Source organism: Pristiophorus japonicus, chromosome 5 (assembly GCF_044704955.1).
Source record: "Pristiophorus japonicus isolate sPriJap1 chromosome 5, sPriJap1.hap1, whole genome shotgun sequence".
NCBI classification, from domain to species: domain Eukaryota; kingdom Metazoa; phylum Chordata; class Chondrichthyes; family Pristiophoridae; genus Pristiophorus; species Pristiophorus japonicus.
In genome coordinates this window covers 127,270,944-127,287,202 of record NC_091981.1, presented here as the reverse complement: position 1 = coordinate 127,287,202, position 16,259 = coordinate 127,270,944, and positions in this window count along the sequence as shown.

Sequence of the window (16,259 nt, the reverse complement as noted above, 5' to 3'; positions counted from 1 at the left end):
TAGTCATGTACTACCCCAAAGGCATACCTGCTATCTGTATATATATTCACGGTCTTTCCCTCTGCCAGTAATAAGGTTTCCGTCAGTGCGATTAATTCTGCTACTTGGGTCGAAATGCCTCCGTTCAGCGCTCTCTGCATCACTCAAGATGCTGGTTTAATACCGCCCATCCCGTATGCGGGTGGCCGTTGACATACCGTCGGGATCTGTCCACATACAATGTGAGGTCTGGGATTTTGAGAGGTACCTCACTCACATTCCTTGGGGAATCCTCCCATTCTAATGCGTTACACTTGTGGGGTCCCCCCACCTAGTGAGGATTCCTTCTGCCGGGTTTTCCCCGGTGTCTCTGACTATCTTTACTGATTCATCATGGGGCAGTAAAACGACTTCCCACTTCACTCGGTGGACATTGGAGACAGCCCGGACCTTTCCAGTATTCAACATTTCTACCAGAGTGTGTTTGGTTTGTAGGACAATTTCGCCTGTCATCACGACAGGTTCGCTGACCTTGACTGCCCATGTGGCGCTGTCTAGTGCAGCCACGCATCTGGACAAGCCTGTGGATTGAATAGTAAGCTATGGGTTTCATTCTGTCCCCGTGCATTTCTGTCTCTCATCAGAGAAAGTGGCATTTTTAGATTGTTTCCAAACTTTCAGTATTTTTTAAAAACTGTTTAGTATTATTTCTTTTACAAAGGTTTCCAAACCCAAGATTTTCCAATGCAACCAAAATGTTTATCAAGAAGAATATCTCAAAATCCCAATTCAAAAACTGAACTGTGAATCTTATTCAAATCTCTTTTACTAAACTAGAAGCTTTCACATCATTTAAAATAAGATCCTACACAAAGGAAACGAGGGCGGAGCTTCCCCAGCCTGTAGCCTCAAGAATCCCACGCAGGCTATTTAAAAAAAAACATTACACTCTCCCTTCTCCTTTCTTTATCTCACTCATAGACTAAATTTATTATCTTTCAACCAATTGTAATCAATGCTTACGTGCTTTTTTTACACAAGTAATTGGGCGTCTCGGCCTGCAATAACCAAATTGAAAAGACACTTTGTTTACGATTTTAATTGATTTAAAATGAGCCACACATTTTCAATTGAAGTTTTATTTTTTGTTAAACAAACCCATCATTTGTGCATTTCCTAGCTCCATAACTTATCATCAAAATAAATCCACATCTGTGTTTCTAACTTAAAGTGTCATTCAATTCTAGGTACACAATTCAACTTCATCACATTTTCTTAAACTTCCCACATCGAGGACAACACTACAAAGGTTAAAACTTCCACCTCACTGCCCGAAAAAGTGGGTGGAGCTAAAACAAAGATACAGATAGAAATATAGACATAGAAACATAGAAAATAGGTGCAGGAGTAGGCCATTCGGCCCTTCTAGCCTGCACCGCCATTCAATGAGTTCATGGCTGAACATGCAAATTCAGTACCCCATTCCTGCTTTCTCACCATACCCCTTGATTCCCCCTAGTAGTAAGGACTTCATCTAACTCCTTTTTGAATATATTTAGTGAATTGGTCTCAACATCTTTCTGTGGTAGAGAATTCCACAGGTTCACCACTCTATGGGTGAAGAAGTTTCTCCTCATCTCGGTCCTAAATGGCTTACCCCTTATCGTTAGACTGTGACCCCTGGTTCTGGACTTCCCCAACATTGGGAACATTCTTCCTGCATCTAACCTGTCCAAACCCGTCAGAATTTTAAACGTTTCTATGAGGTCCCCTCTCATTCTTCTGAACTCCAGTAAATACAAGCCCAGTTGATCCAGTCTTTCTTGATAGGTCAGTCCCGCCATCCCGGGAATCAGTCTGGTGAACCTTCGCTGCACTCCCTCAATAGCAAGAATGTCCTTCCTCAGGTTAGGAGACCAAAACTGTACACAATACTCGAGGTGTGGCCTCACCAAGACCCTGTACAACTGTAGCAACACCTCCCTGCCCCTGTACGCAAATCCCCTCGCTACGAAGGCCAACATGCCATTTGCTTTCTTAACCGCCTGCTGTACCTGCATGCCAACCTTCAATGACTGATGTACCATGACATCCACGTCTCGTTGCACCTCCCCTTTTCCTAATCTGTCATCATTCAGATAATAGTCTGTCTCTCTGTTTTTACCACCAAAGTGGATAACCTCACATTTATCCACATTATACTTCATCTGCCATGCATTTGCCCACTCACCTAACCTATCCAAGTCGCTCTGCAGCCTCATAGCATCGTCCTCGCAGCTCACACTGCCACCCAACTTAGTGTCATCCGCAAATTTGGAGATACTACATTTAATCCCCTCGTCTAAATCATTAATGTACAGTGTAAACAGCTGGGGCCCCAGCACAGAACCTTGCGGTACCCCACTAGTCACTGCCTGCCATTCTGAAAAGTACCCATTTACTCCTATTCTTTGCTTCCTGTCTGACAACCAGTTCTCAATCCATGTCAGCACACTACCCCCAATCCCATGTGCTTTAACTTTGCACATTAATCTCTTGTGTGGGACCTTGTCGAAAGCCTTCTGAAAGTCCAAATATACCACATCAACTGGTTCTCCCTTGTCCACTCTACTGGAAACATCCTCATAAAATTCCAGAAGATTTGTCAAGCATGATTTCCCTTTCACAAATCCATGCTGACTTGGACCTATCATGTCACCTCTTTCCAAATGCGCTGCTATGACATCTTTAATAATTGATTCCATCATTTTACCCACTACCGATGTCAGGCTGACCGGTCTATAATTCCTTGTTTTCTCTCGCCCTCCTTTTTTAAAAAGTGGGGTTACATTGGCTACCCTCCACTCGATAGGAACTGATCCAGAGTCAATGGAATGTTGGAAAATGACTGTCAATGCATCCGCTATTTCCAAGGCCACCTCCTTAAGTACTCTGGGATGCAGTCCATCAGGCCCTGGGGATTTATCGGCCTTCAATCCCATCAATTTCCCCAACACAATTTCCCAACTAATAAGGATGTCCCTCAGTTCCTCCTCCTTACTGGACCCTCTGACCCCTTTTATATCCGGAAGGTTGTTTGTGTCCTCCTTAGTGAATACCGAACCAAAGTACTTGTTCAATTGGTCCGCCATTTCTTTGTTCCCCGTTATGACTTCCCCTGATTCTGACTGCAGGGGACCTACGTTTGTCTTTACTAACCTTTTACTCTTTACATATCCATAGAAACTTTTGCAATCCGTCTTAATGTTCCCTGCAAGCTTCTTCTCGTACTCCATTTTCCCTGCCCTAATCAAACCCTTTGTCCTCCTCTGCTGAGTTCTAAATTTCTCCCAGTCCCCGGGTTCACTGCTATTTCTGGCCAATTTGTATGCCATTTCCTTGGCTTTAATACTATCCCTGATTTCCCTTGATAGCCACGGTTGAGTCACCTTCCCTTTTTTATTTTTACGCCAGACAGGAATGTACAATTGTTGTAGTTCATCCATGCGGTCTCTAAATGTCTGCCATTGCCCATCCACAGTCAACCCCTTAAGTATCATTCGCCAATCTATCCTAGCCAATTCACGCCTCATACCTTCAAAGTTACCCTTCTTTAAATTCTGGACCATGGTCTCTGAATTAACTGTTTCATTCTCCATCCTAATGTAGAATTCCACTATATTATGGTCACTCTTTCCCAAGGGGCCTCGCACAACGAGATTGCTAATTAATCCTCTCTCATTACACAACACCCAGACTAAGATGGCCTCCCCCCTAGTTGGTTCCTCGACATATTGGTCTAGAAAACCATCCCTTATGCACTCCAGGAAATCCTCCACCACCGTATTGCTTCCAGTTTGGTTAGCCCAATCTATGTGCATATTAAAGTCACCCATTATAACTGCTGAACCCTTATTGCATGCACCCCTAATTTCCTGTTTGATGTCCTCTCCAACATAACTACTACTGTTTGGAGGTCAGTACACAACTCCCACTAATGTTTTTTGCCCTTTGGTGTTCTGCAGCTCTACCCATATAGATTCCACATCATCCAAGCCAATGTCCTTCCTAACTATTGCATTAATCTCCTCCTTAACCAGCAATGCTACCCCACCTTCTTTTCCTTTTATTCTATCCTTCCTGACTGTTGAATACCCCTGGATGTTGAGTTCCCAGCCCTGATCATCCTGGAGCCACGTCTCTGTAATCCCAATCACATCATATTTGTTAACATGTATTTGCACAGTTAATTCATCCACCTTATTACGGATACTCCTTGCATTAAGACACAAAGCCTTCAGGCTTGTTTTTTAAACACCCTTTGTCCTTTTAGAATTTTGCTGTACAGTGGCCCTTTTTGTTCTTTGCCTTGGGTTTCTCTGCCCTCCACTTTTCCTCATCTCCTTTCTGTCTTTTGCTTTTGTTCCTTTTTGTTTCCCTCTGTTTCCCTGCATTGATTCCCATCCCCCTGCCATATTAGTTTAACTCTTCTCCAATATCACTAGCAAACACTCCCCCTAGGACATTGGTTCCGGTCCTGCCCAGGTGCAGACCGTCCAGTTTATACTGGTCCCACCTCTCCCAGAACCGGTTCCAATGCCCCAGGAATTTGAATCCCTCCCTGCTGCACCACTGCTCAAGCCACGTATTCATCTGCGCTATCCTGCGATTCCTACTCTGACTAGCACGTGGCACTGGTAGCAATCCCGAGATTACTACTTTTGAGGTCCTACTTTTTAATTTAGCTCCTAGCTCCTTAAATTCGTTTCGTAGGACCTCATCCCTTTTTCTACCTATGTCGTTGGTACCAACGTGCACCACGACAACTGGCTGTTCTCCCTCCCTTTTTAGAATGTCCTGCACCCGCTCCGAGACATCCTTGACCCTTGCACCAGGGAGGCAACATACCATCCTGGAGTCTCGGTTGCGGCCGCAGAAACGCCTATCTATTCCCCTTACAGTTGAATCCCCTATCACTATCGCTCTCCCACTCTTTTTCCTGCCCTCCTGTGCAACAGAGCCAGCCACGGTGCCATGAACTTGGCTGCTGCTGCCCTCCCCTGATGAGTCATCCCCTCAACAGTACTTAAAGCAGTGTATCTGTTTTGCAGGGGGATGACCACAGGGGACCCCTGCACTACCTTCCTTGCACTGCTCTTCCTGTTGGTCTTCCATTCCCTATCTGGCTGTGGACCCTTTACCTGTGGTACGATCAACTCGCTACACGTGCTACTCACGTCATTCTCAGCATCGTGGATGCTCCAGAGTGAATCCACCCTCAGCTCCAACTCCGCAAAGCGGTCCGTCAGGAGCTGGAGGCGGATACACTTCCCGCCCACGTAGTCGTCAGGAACACTGGAGTCGTCCCTGAGATCCCACATGGTACAGGAGGAGCATAACACGTGACCGAGCTCTCCTGTCATGACTTAACCCTTAGATGCACTATTTCTTTTTTAAAATACCGGCTTTCAGACAACTGGAAAATTCATTAACTCCCACCTCAAATATTCTACAGTCAAGAAAACTTCCACGAAACCACTTTTATTCAACAAAGCTTATCTTTCTCTTCCTTGGCACAAAAGCTGAAGCTTCTGTGTCAGTGTTATATTCTTCTTAGATCTACCCACTCTATCTCTTACTCTTAATTTGTGCATTTCCTCTAATTGAGACCTGGCCATGGCCTTATATTGCAAACGTTGACTGACCACCATCAAACCTGCTTTGGCTGTCTGTTTATTTTTGTTTCGCGGGGTCTTCATTGGGATCCCATCCGTCACTTCACATAGTAACTATCAATTTTTTATGGCCGTCGTCAAGATACCTACTCAGTGAACCTCCCGGCCCCTAATTTAGCATATCTTTGCACATCATTTATTTTTGGTACGTCCACCCCTCTATCGGTTCGTTGTACCCTTTAACCTGGTTTCCTCGAACCTAGGGTCTGCAATTACAAACCTACAAAGCCGATCCTACTTTGATAATTACTATTACTATCCTCAAGTCTTTTACACCATTACAGACCTTTCTCACAAGTTCGGACACGCCAGGCGACCGACACGTTTCGCGGCAGATTACATCGGATTTAAAATATACTCACTCTTGATGGTCTGCAAATGTCTGTCCGTCTTTTGCCCGGGTGCGTCCTGCCAGACTACGCCATTTGCTGTGGAGTATGACAAAGACACTCAACACAGGCCTGTTGTGGAGAAAAGAATTGTTTAATTGTTTGATCAAGGGAGACATGGTCGACATCAGTTCCTTAACTGGATGCCTTCCCAACCATTCTCGTCGAACATTTTAGGAGCTACTTCTTTTATACAAAATTCTTTACAAAGTCATCATTTATATTATCATTGGTTAGTCTTTCTACCGCGTGACAATTGTTTTTGCTTTGTTACAGATTGTTTAATTTCAACTTTGTTGATTGTTTTACATCCTCCTTGGGTATGAACATATGTATCCTGCATCCTGCCTCGTGCCATGAACAGGAATTTATGAGTACAACAGGAAGCCACTTCCTAGGCCTACGACTTTAGCTCTGAATAACAGGAACTGTACCATTGTCCTACAGTTGCACCTGATAATTCTGCCACATCAGCAAATTGTGTTTTTGCCTTCCTAATCTAAAATGTGTTTAACTCTTTAATTCCCACTTCAATCCCACAGCATGCTACCCGCCACCATCTCAGCAAAACCCCAGCCCTGCACAAAGTAGAAAAGGCCGCCCGCCAGCTCAAGAACAACAAGGCAACGGGAGCGGATGGAATCCCCGCTGAGGCACTGAAGTATGGCGGAGAGGCACTATTGACATGAAATTAGGGGTGCATGCAATAAAGGTGCAGCAGTTATCATGGGTGACTTTAATATGCATATAGATTGGGCTAACCAAACTGGAAGCAATACAGTGGAGGAGGATTTCCTGGAGTGCATAAGGGATGGTTTTCGAGACCAATATGTCGAGGAACCAACTAGGGGGGAGGCCATCTTAGACTGGGTGTTGTGTAATGAGAGAGGATTAATTAGCAATCTTGTTGTGCGAGGCCCCTTGGGGAAGAGTGATGGTGGAATTCTACATTAGGATGGGGAATGAAACAGCTAATTCAGAGACCATGGTCCAGAACTTAAAGAAGGGTAACTTTGAAGGTTTGAGGCGTGAATTGGCTAGGATAGATTGGCGAATGATACTTAAGGGGTTGACAGTGGATGGGCAATGGCAGACATTTAGAGACCACATGGATGAACTACAACAATTGTATATCCCTGTCTGGCGTAAAAATAAAAAAGGGAAGGTGGCTCAACCGTGGCTATCAAGGGAAATCAGGGATAGTATTAAAGCCAAGGAAGTGGCATACAAATTGGCCAGAAATAGCAACAAACCCGGGGACTGGGAGAAATTTAGAACTCAGCAGAGGAGGACAAAGAGTTTGATTAGTGCAGGGAAATTAGAGTACGAGAGGAAGCTTGCAGGGAACATTAAAACAGACTGCAAAAGCTTCTATAGATATGTAAAGAGAAAAAGGTTAGTAAAGACAAATGTAGGTCCCCTGCAGTCAAAATCAGGGGAAGTCATAACAGGAAACAAAGAAATGGCAGACCAATTGAACAAGTACTTTGGTTCGGTATTCACTAAGGAGGACACAAACAACCTTCTGGATATAAAAGGGATCAGAGGGTCTAGAAAAAAAGGAGGAACTGAGGGAAATCCTTATTAGTCGGGAAATTGTGTTGAGGAAATTGATGGGATTGAAGGCCGATAAATCCCCAGGGCCTGATGGTCTGCATCCCAGAGTACTTAAGGAGGTGGCCTTGGAAATAGCAGATGCATTTTCCAACATTCCATAGACTCTGGATCAGTTCCTATCGAGTGGAGGGTAGCCAATGTAACCCCATTTTTTAAAAAAGGAGGGAGAGAGAAAACAGGGAATTATAGACCGGTCAGCCTGACATCGGTAGTGGGTAAAATGATGGAATCAATTATTAAGGATGTCATAGCAACGCATTTGGAAAGAGGTGACATGATAGGTCCAAGTCAACATGGATTTGTGAAAGGGAAATCATGCTTGACAAATCTTCTGGAACTTTTTAAGGATGTTTCCAGTAGAGTGGACAAGGGAGAACCAGTTGATGTGGTATATTTGGACTTTCAGAAGGCTTTCGACAAGGTCCCACACAAGAGATTAATGTGCAAAGTTAAAGCACATGGGATTGGGGGTAGTGTGCTGACATGGATTGAGAACTGGTTGGCAGACAGGAAGCAAAGAATAGGAGTAAATGGGTACTTTTCAGAATGGCAGGCAGTGACTAGTGGGGTACTGCAAGGTTCTGTGCTGGGGCCCCAGCTGTTTACATTGTACATTAATGATTTAGACGAGGGGATTAAATGTAGTATCTCCAAATTTGCGGATGACACTAAGTTGGGTGGCAGTGTGAGCTGCGAGGACGATGCTATGAGGCTGCAGAGTGACTTGGATAGGTTAGGTGAGTGGGCAAATGCATGGCAGATGAAGTATAATATGGATAACTGTGAGGTTATCCACTTTGGTGGTAAAAACAGAGAGACAGACTATTATCTGAATGGTGACAGATTAGGAAAAGAGGAGGTGCAACGAGACCTGGATGTCATGGTACATCAGTCATTGAAGGTTGGCATGCAGGTACAGCAGGCGGTTAAGAAAGAAAATGGCATGTTGGCCTTCATAGCGAGGGGATTTGAGTACGGGGCAGGGAGGTGTTACTACAGTTGTACAGGGCCTTGGTGAGGCCACACCTCGAGTATTGTGTACAGTTTTGGTCTCCTAACTTGAGGAAGGACATTCTTGCTATTGAGGGAGTGCAGCGAAGGTTCACCAGACTGATTCCCGGGATGGCGGGACTGACATATCAAGAAAGATTGGATCAACTGGGCTTGTATTCACTGGAGTTCAGAAGAATGAGAGGGGATCTCATAGAAACGTTAAAAATTCTGACGGGTTTCGACAGGTTAGATGCAGGAAGAATGTTCCCAATGTTGGGGAAGTCCAGAACCAGGGGACACAGTCTAAGGATAAGGGGTAAGCCATTTAGGACCGAGATGAGGAGAAACGTCTTCACCCAGAGAGTGGTGAACCTGTGGAATTCTCTACCACAGAAAGTTGTTGAGGCCAATTCACTAAATATATTCAAAAGGAGTTAGATGTAGTCCTTACTACTAGGGGGAATTAAGGGGTATGGCGAGAAAGCAGGAATGGGGTACTGAAGTTGCATGTTCAGCCATGAACTCATGGAATGGCGGTGCAGGCTCGAAGGGCCGAATGGCTTACTCCTGCACCTATTTTCTATGTTTCTATGTTTCTACCTCATCTCTCTCATCTGGAAGGAGGAGAGCATGCTGGGAGATCTCAGAGATGTAGTAATAGTGACCATCTTTAAAAACTCAGGAAAAAAAATTTCTCTCAGATATTTATTAACTTTAATTTCAATTAATTTTAATTATGTGAGGTGTGTTTTTTATTTTTTATTACATATATTTAGTGTCTGTTTATTTTCTCATTAATAGCAATGAGAACACGTAGATACGGAGTTCTAATTGCTATTAATGAGAAAGCTGTGGAATACAGTACCTAATTGGCAGAGCAGTCACACATGACTGCACTTTCTGCGTGGGAACCTGGCGGACAGGAGCGTGCTTCGAAACGCGGAAAGAGAAGGTCCCCCCACCAGAATCCTAGGCTTCTTCCAGACCACCAGGTACTTTCGTAGAAATGTTTCAGGTCAGAGGCAATTGCCCATGGGAATCCTCCGACCGGAATTTCAGGGCCAATATTGACTCAAATGATCAGGATGTTGAAACAGTTTGGGTGGAGATAAGGAATAATAAGGGGAAAAAGTCACTGGTGGGTATAGTCTATAGGTCCCCTAACAGTAGCAACTCTGTTGGTCGGAGTATAAACCAGGAAATAGTGGGGGCTTGTAAAAAGGGAACAGCAATAATCATGGATGATTTTCACCTCCACACTGATTGGACAAATCAAATTGGGCTGGGTAGCCTTGAGGAAGAGTTCATAGAGTGCATAAGGAACGGGTTCCTTGAGCAGTGTGTAACGGAACCAACCAGGGGGCAGGCTATCTTAGATCTGGTCCTGTGTAATGAGACAGGACCAGTAAAGGATCCCCTTGCAATGAGTGATCATAGCATGGTTGAATTTCAATTTCAAATGAAGGGTGAGAAAGTTGGATCTCAAACCAGCATACTAAGTTTAAATACAGGGCAGAGTTGGCTAAAGTGGACTGGGAAAATAGATTAAAGTGTAGGACGGTTGATGAACAGCGATGTACATTTAAGGAAATATTTCGCAACTCTCAAGAAAAATATATTCCAGCGAGGAGAAAAGGGTGTAAAAGAAAAGATAGTCATCTGTGGCTAACTAAAGAAATCAAGGACAGTATCCAATGAAAAACAAGGGCATACAAAGTGGCCAAAACTAGTGGCAGGACAGAAGATTGGGAAGCTTTTAAAAGCCAGCAAAGAATGACTAAAAAAGTGATTAAGAAAGGGAAAATAGACTATGAAAGTAAACTAGCACAAAATATAAAGACAGATAGTAAGAGTTTCTATAGGTATACAAAAAGAAAAAGTGTGGCTAAAGTAAATGTTGGTCCCTTAGAGGACGAGACCGGGGAATTAGTAATGGGGAACATGGAGATGGCAGAAACGCTGAACAAATATTTTGTATCAGTCTTTACGATAGAGGACACTGACAATATCCCAACAGTGGATAGTCAAGGGGTCAAGGGACTATAGGAGGGGTGCGGGGGGGGGGGGGGGGGGGAGAAACTTAACACAATCACAATCACGAAGGAGGTGGTACTCAGTAAGATAATGGGACTAAAGACGGATAAATCCCCTGGACCTGATCGCTTGCATCCTTGGGTCTTAAGAAAAGTAGTGGATAATGGTTGTAATTTACCAAAATTCCCTGGAGTCTGGGGAGGTCCCAGCAGATTGGAAAACTGCAAATGTAACATCCTTATTTAAAAAAGGAGGCAGACAAAAAGCACAAAACTATAGACCAGTTAGCCTAACATCTGTGGTTGGGAAAATGTTGGAGTCCATTATTAAAAAAGCAGTAGCAGGCCATTTGGAAAAACATAATTCAGACATGCAGAGTCAGCATGGATTTATGAAAGGGAAGTCACATTTGACAAATTTGCTGGAATTCTTTGAGGATGTAACGAACAGGGTGGATAAAGGGGAACCAGTGGATGTGGTGTTTTTAGACTTCCAGAAGGCATTTGACCATGTGCCACATATAAGATTACTGCACAAGATAAAAGTTCATGGGGTTGGGGATAATATATTAGCATGGATAGAAGATTAGCTAACTGATAGAAAACAGAGAGTTGGGATAAATGGTTCATTCTCTGGTTGGCAATTAGTAACTAGTGGGGTGCCACAGGGATCAGTGCTGGGACCCCAACTATTTACAATCTATATTAATGACTTGGAAGAAGGGACCGAGTGTAATGTAGCCGCGTTTGCTGATGATACAAAGATGGGAGGAAAAGCAATGTGTGAGGAGGACACAAAAAACCTGCAAAAAGACATGGACAGGCTAAGTGAGTGGGCAAAAATTTGGCAGATAGAGTATAATGTTGGATAGTGTGAGGTTATGCACTTTGGCAGAAAAAAATCGAAGAGCAAGTTATTATTTAAATCGAGAAAAATTGCAAAAGTGCTGCAGTACAGCGGGACCTGGGGGTCCTGGTGCATGAAACACAAAAGGTTAGTATACAGATACAGCAAATGATCAGGAAGGCCAATGGAATCTTGGCCTTTATTGCAAAGGGGATGGAGCAAAAAAGCAAGGAAGTCTTGCTACAGTTATAGAGGGTATTGGTGAGGCCACACCTGGAATACTGCGTACAGTTTTGGTTTCCATACTTAAGAAAGGATATACTTGCTTTGGAGGCAGTTCAGAGAAGGTTCACTAGGTTGATTCCGGAGATGAGGTGGTTGACTTATTGAAAGGTTGAATAGGTTGGGCCTCTACTCATTGGAATTCAGAAGAATGAGAGGTGATCTTATCAAAAAGTGTAAGATTATGAGGAGGCTTAACAAGGCAGATGCAGAGAGGATGTTTCCACTGATAAGGGAGACTAGAACTAGGGGGCATAATCTTAGAATAAGGGGCCGCCCATTTAAAACTGAGATGAGGAGGAATTTCTTCTCTCAAGATGGTTGTAAATCTGTGGAATTCGCTGCCTCAGAGAGCTTTGGAAGCTGGGACATTGAATAAATTTAAGACAGAGATAGACAGTTTCTTAACCGATAATGGAATAAGGGGTTATGGGGAGCGGGCAGGGAAGTGGACCTGAGTCCATGATCGGATCAGGCTCGAGGGGCTGTATGGCCTACTCCTGCTCCTATTTCTTATGTTCTTATATTCTTACATCATGCAGGTGTGTACCAAATTCCCTGGCAGGTGTCATTATTCTTTCATCCTGCGCCAGTCCACCCTCCCTCAGCTCTTCGCTCCTCCAAACAGACTTTCCGGCTGGCTGCTTGGAGACAAGGGCTATCCACTGAAGACATGGTTCATGACAACCTTGAGGAGGCTAATCAATGATGCCGAGGAGCACTATAATGAAAGCCACATGGCCACCAGATTTGTTACTGAGCAAACAATAGGCACACTGAAGATGCGCTTCAGATGCCTTGACAGATCTGGAGGAGTCCTTCAGTCCGCACCAGCCAGAGTCTCCAGAATTGTCGTCATCTGCTGTGTGCTACACAATATAGCGTAGCAATGAGGATTAAAGGTGCATGAGGAGCAAGGCGCAGAGCGCTCAGCCTCTTCAGAGGAGGAGGAGCATCAGCTGGAAGATGAGGAGGAGGAGCAGAGGAACCTGAGGTTCAGATGGCACCATTGCTGCCCGTGAGGTCCAAGGTTCACTAGGTTGATTCCTGAGGTGAAGGGCTTGACTTATGAAGAAACGTTTGGCAGGTTGGTCCTATACTCATTGGAGTTTAGAAGAATGAGAGGTGATCTTATAAGAAACATACAAGACACTGAAGGGGCTCAACAGGATAGAAGCAGAGGGGATATTTCCACTTGTGGGGGAATCTAGAACTAGGGGGCATACTTTAAGAATAAGGGGTTGCCCATTTAGAACTGAGATGAGGAGAAATTTCTTCTCTCAGAGGGTCGTAAAATCTATGGAATTCTCTGCCCCAGAGAGCTGTGGAGGCTGGGTCATTGAATAGATTTAAGATGGAGATAGACAGATTTTTGAATGATAAGGGAGTAAAGTGTTATGGGGAGCGGGTAGGAAAGTGGAGCTGAGCCCAAGATCAGATCAGCCACGATCTTATTAAATGGCGGAGCAGGCTCGAGGGACCAAATGGCTTACTCCTGCTCCTATTTCTTATGTTATTATGTTCTTATGTGAGGCCAGAGATGACCTCATCATGGCCAGATTAACTTGACTTACTGCATTGCACCCATTTGGCTGCCACATGTTGTGCCACGCTCCCCACCCCTGCCCCCAACAACATCATAACGCATTCTTACAATGAAGAAACCATTCCTTTCACATCGCCCCCCCATTGCTGGAGGTGATGTTATGTCTCAGCATTCACTGCAACTCACAAAGCCTCTTTCAAAGTAGCAGAAAAAATGGGCATGATCAGAAGGTTGTAAAAATAAATAGATTTATATGTGTGATAACAGTAACAGAAACTTAATGGGGGTGAGTGTGAAGGGTCATTCGTCAGATGGGGATGTGATAATGTAGATAGAGAGATGGGTGGAAGTGTAAGGTATATTAGTGTGAGAAATGATGTGCAGGAGTAGGCTTGGGAAGGCAGAGTGATGGGGATTTGTTGGCAGGTTCTTCAGGATGAAGGTGAGTGTGGTTTTGCACTCACCTTCCCTGATTTCATCAGAAAATTGAAGTGCTTCCTGCAATGTACCCAGGTCCTCCCTACGACATCCCTGCTGTTCACCTCCTCAGCAATTTGGAGCCAGGCTCTTTTGGTCTCTTGGGGAGGTATCTTCCGCCCATCAGCAGGGAAGAGGACATCCCTGTGTGCTCATAATCCTTTGACAAGAATGTACAGGTAAAGCGGGGTGCAGCACTGTCTTTGTGGAGTCATTTTTCTGTTTCTTCGCAACAAGACATTCCTCTCCAATACTCCCTCCACACTCCTACATGAATCTTCAAATGCAATGTGACCAAGGATACTTTAAATATCTCCGCTGGAAATGAGTCATCGATTATGTCATCAGACCCCTATCATTTAATTGGGCCGGCAAATGCGCATGTCTGCCTTAATAGGGGCCATTACGCTAAAGTCGCTCTGAAGAGCGGGCAGATCAATACATCACGGTACCAACCCACTACGCAGCCCACACGCACCCAACCCAACTCGGTAGAGAAAATTCCAGCCTTGCTCCCAAGAGCCACCTAGTGACCAGAATAAATGCCATATTGTGACAGTTGACATAGCAATGGGAAATGTTACCACAGTAATTTACAGTGATCCATGTTACAGAAAAGCATGACCAAAAGTTTTAACAGCAAAAGTATGGTTTGTGGAACAGAAGTGAATGTCATAGGAAAATGAATCTCCCATGGCATTGCTCATGAGTCGGAGGCTATGTTGTTTTATGCAGTGTAACGTATAATATATTATCAGAGTCAATGGGCCTGAAATTCTGGCCTCACCGGGTCTGTGCGGAATGTGTATGGATCCGCGAGGCCCCGCAAAAAACGGTTTTCGGTGCACGATGTGCATGCGTCAATAACCAGCCTTTTTGATTTGTCAAATTCTGGCTTGACAGATCCAATGCATCTCAGCAGGAAGGACATTCGCATGGATGAGATTGCGCCTGGTAAAAGCATATAAAAATTACATTTAAAACCACATTTTTCTGTTTAAAAACCCTGCCCACTAAGGTAAGTTTATGTTAAACCCTAATTACAAAACTTTAAAAAATCTCAAAAATATATATTTTTTCCAACACATTTATTAACTTTAATTTAAATTAATGTTAAATATGTGGGGTTTTTTCTATTTTTTATTTGTGTTTTGGTTTTCGGGAGGTGTTTCTCATTCATAATATCGAGAACTCCTACTTACGGAGTTCCCATTATTATGGATGAGAACACTATACCTATTGTGTCAGTAAACACTCGAGTAATGACTCCACGAGGCAAGATATTGTACTTAAACTGTGGTGACCTTAGTCCATTTATTACAGCTCCTGAGTGAAGGTACAGCATGGTGAGCTCCCTTTTATACCTGATTACCTATTGTGTACAGGTGACCCCTAGGTCTCCACCAGTTGTACCCTCTGGTGGTACAAGCATAGTGTATGCAGTGTGAAGAGTTATCCAGTAGTCTTATGTAACTGTGCGTTGAGTGTACAGGGTATATACTTATATTATACATACACAACATCACTCTCCCCTAAGTCTTGTGTCACTGGCGTTTGCATTGTGTGCTCTGGCCCTAGACTTGAGTGCCCAAAGCCCTTGCACCTTGTCTATGCTTTGGCTTGGCTCTCTCCATGTTGACCCCCATGTCCTTATTGCCACAACATTGGGAAATGATCAGTAGTGGACGGTTAGAGGTTGCAGTGGGGGGTTGAGTGGGTTCTGGGTGTGATCCATGTGTGTTCATGGCTACATACATCCATTTCCCCCCCCCCCCATCATCAAGGACACTCATCAAGGACACCGAGGCTGTCAGGGCCTACTGGAAGGAGCACTTTGAAGATCTCCTCAATCGAGAGTCTGCCTTTGACTCGAGTGTTCTCAACTCCATCCCGCAGCATGCAACCTGCTATCATCTCAGTGAAACTCCAATGCTGCAAGAGGTAGGCAAAGCCATAAAACAACTCAAGAATAACAAGTCTACGGGTGCGGATGGAATTCCTGCTGAGGCGCTAAAATATGGCAGAGAAGGGCTGTTGGCGCGGATACATGACCTCATCTCTCTCATTTAGTGGGAGGAGAGCATGCTGGGAGATCTCAGAGATGCAGTGATCATGTCCATTTTTAAAAAGGGGAACAAATCCGACTTTGGCAACTACAGGGAAATCTCCCTGCTATCAACCACTGGGCAGGTTGTCACTAGAGTCCTCCTCAACTGTCTCCTCCCTGTGGCCAAGGAGCTCCTCCCGGAGTCACAGTGCGGATTCCGTCCCATTTGGTGAACAACGGACATGATCTTTGCAGCACGACAATTGCAGGAAAAATGCAGGGAGCAGCGCCAGCCCTTATACATGGCCTTTTTCGATCTTACATAGGCCTTTGAC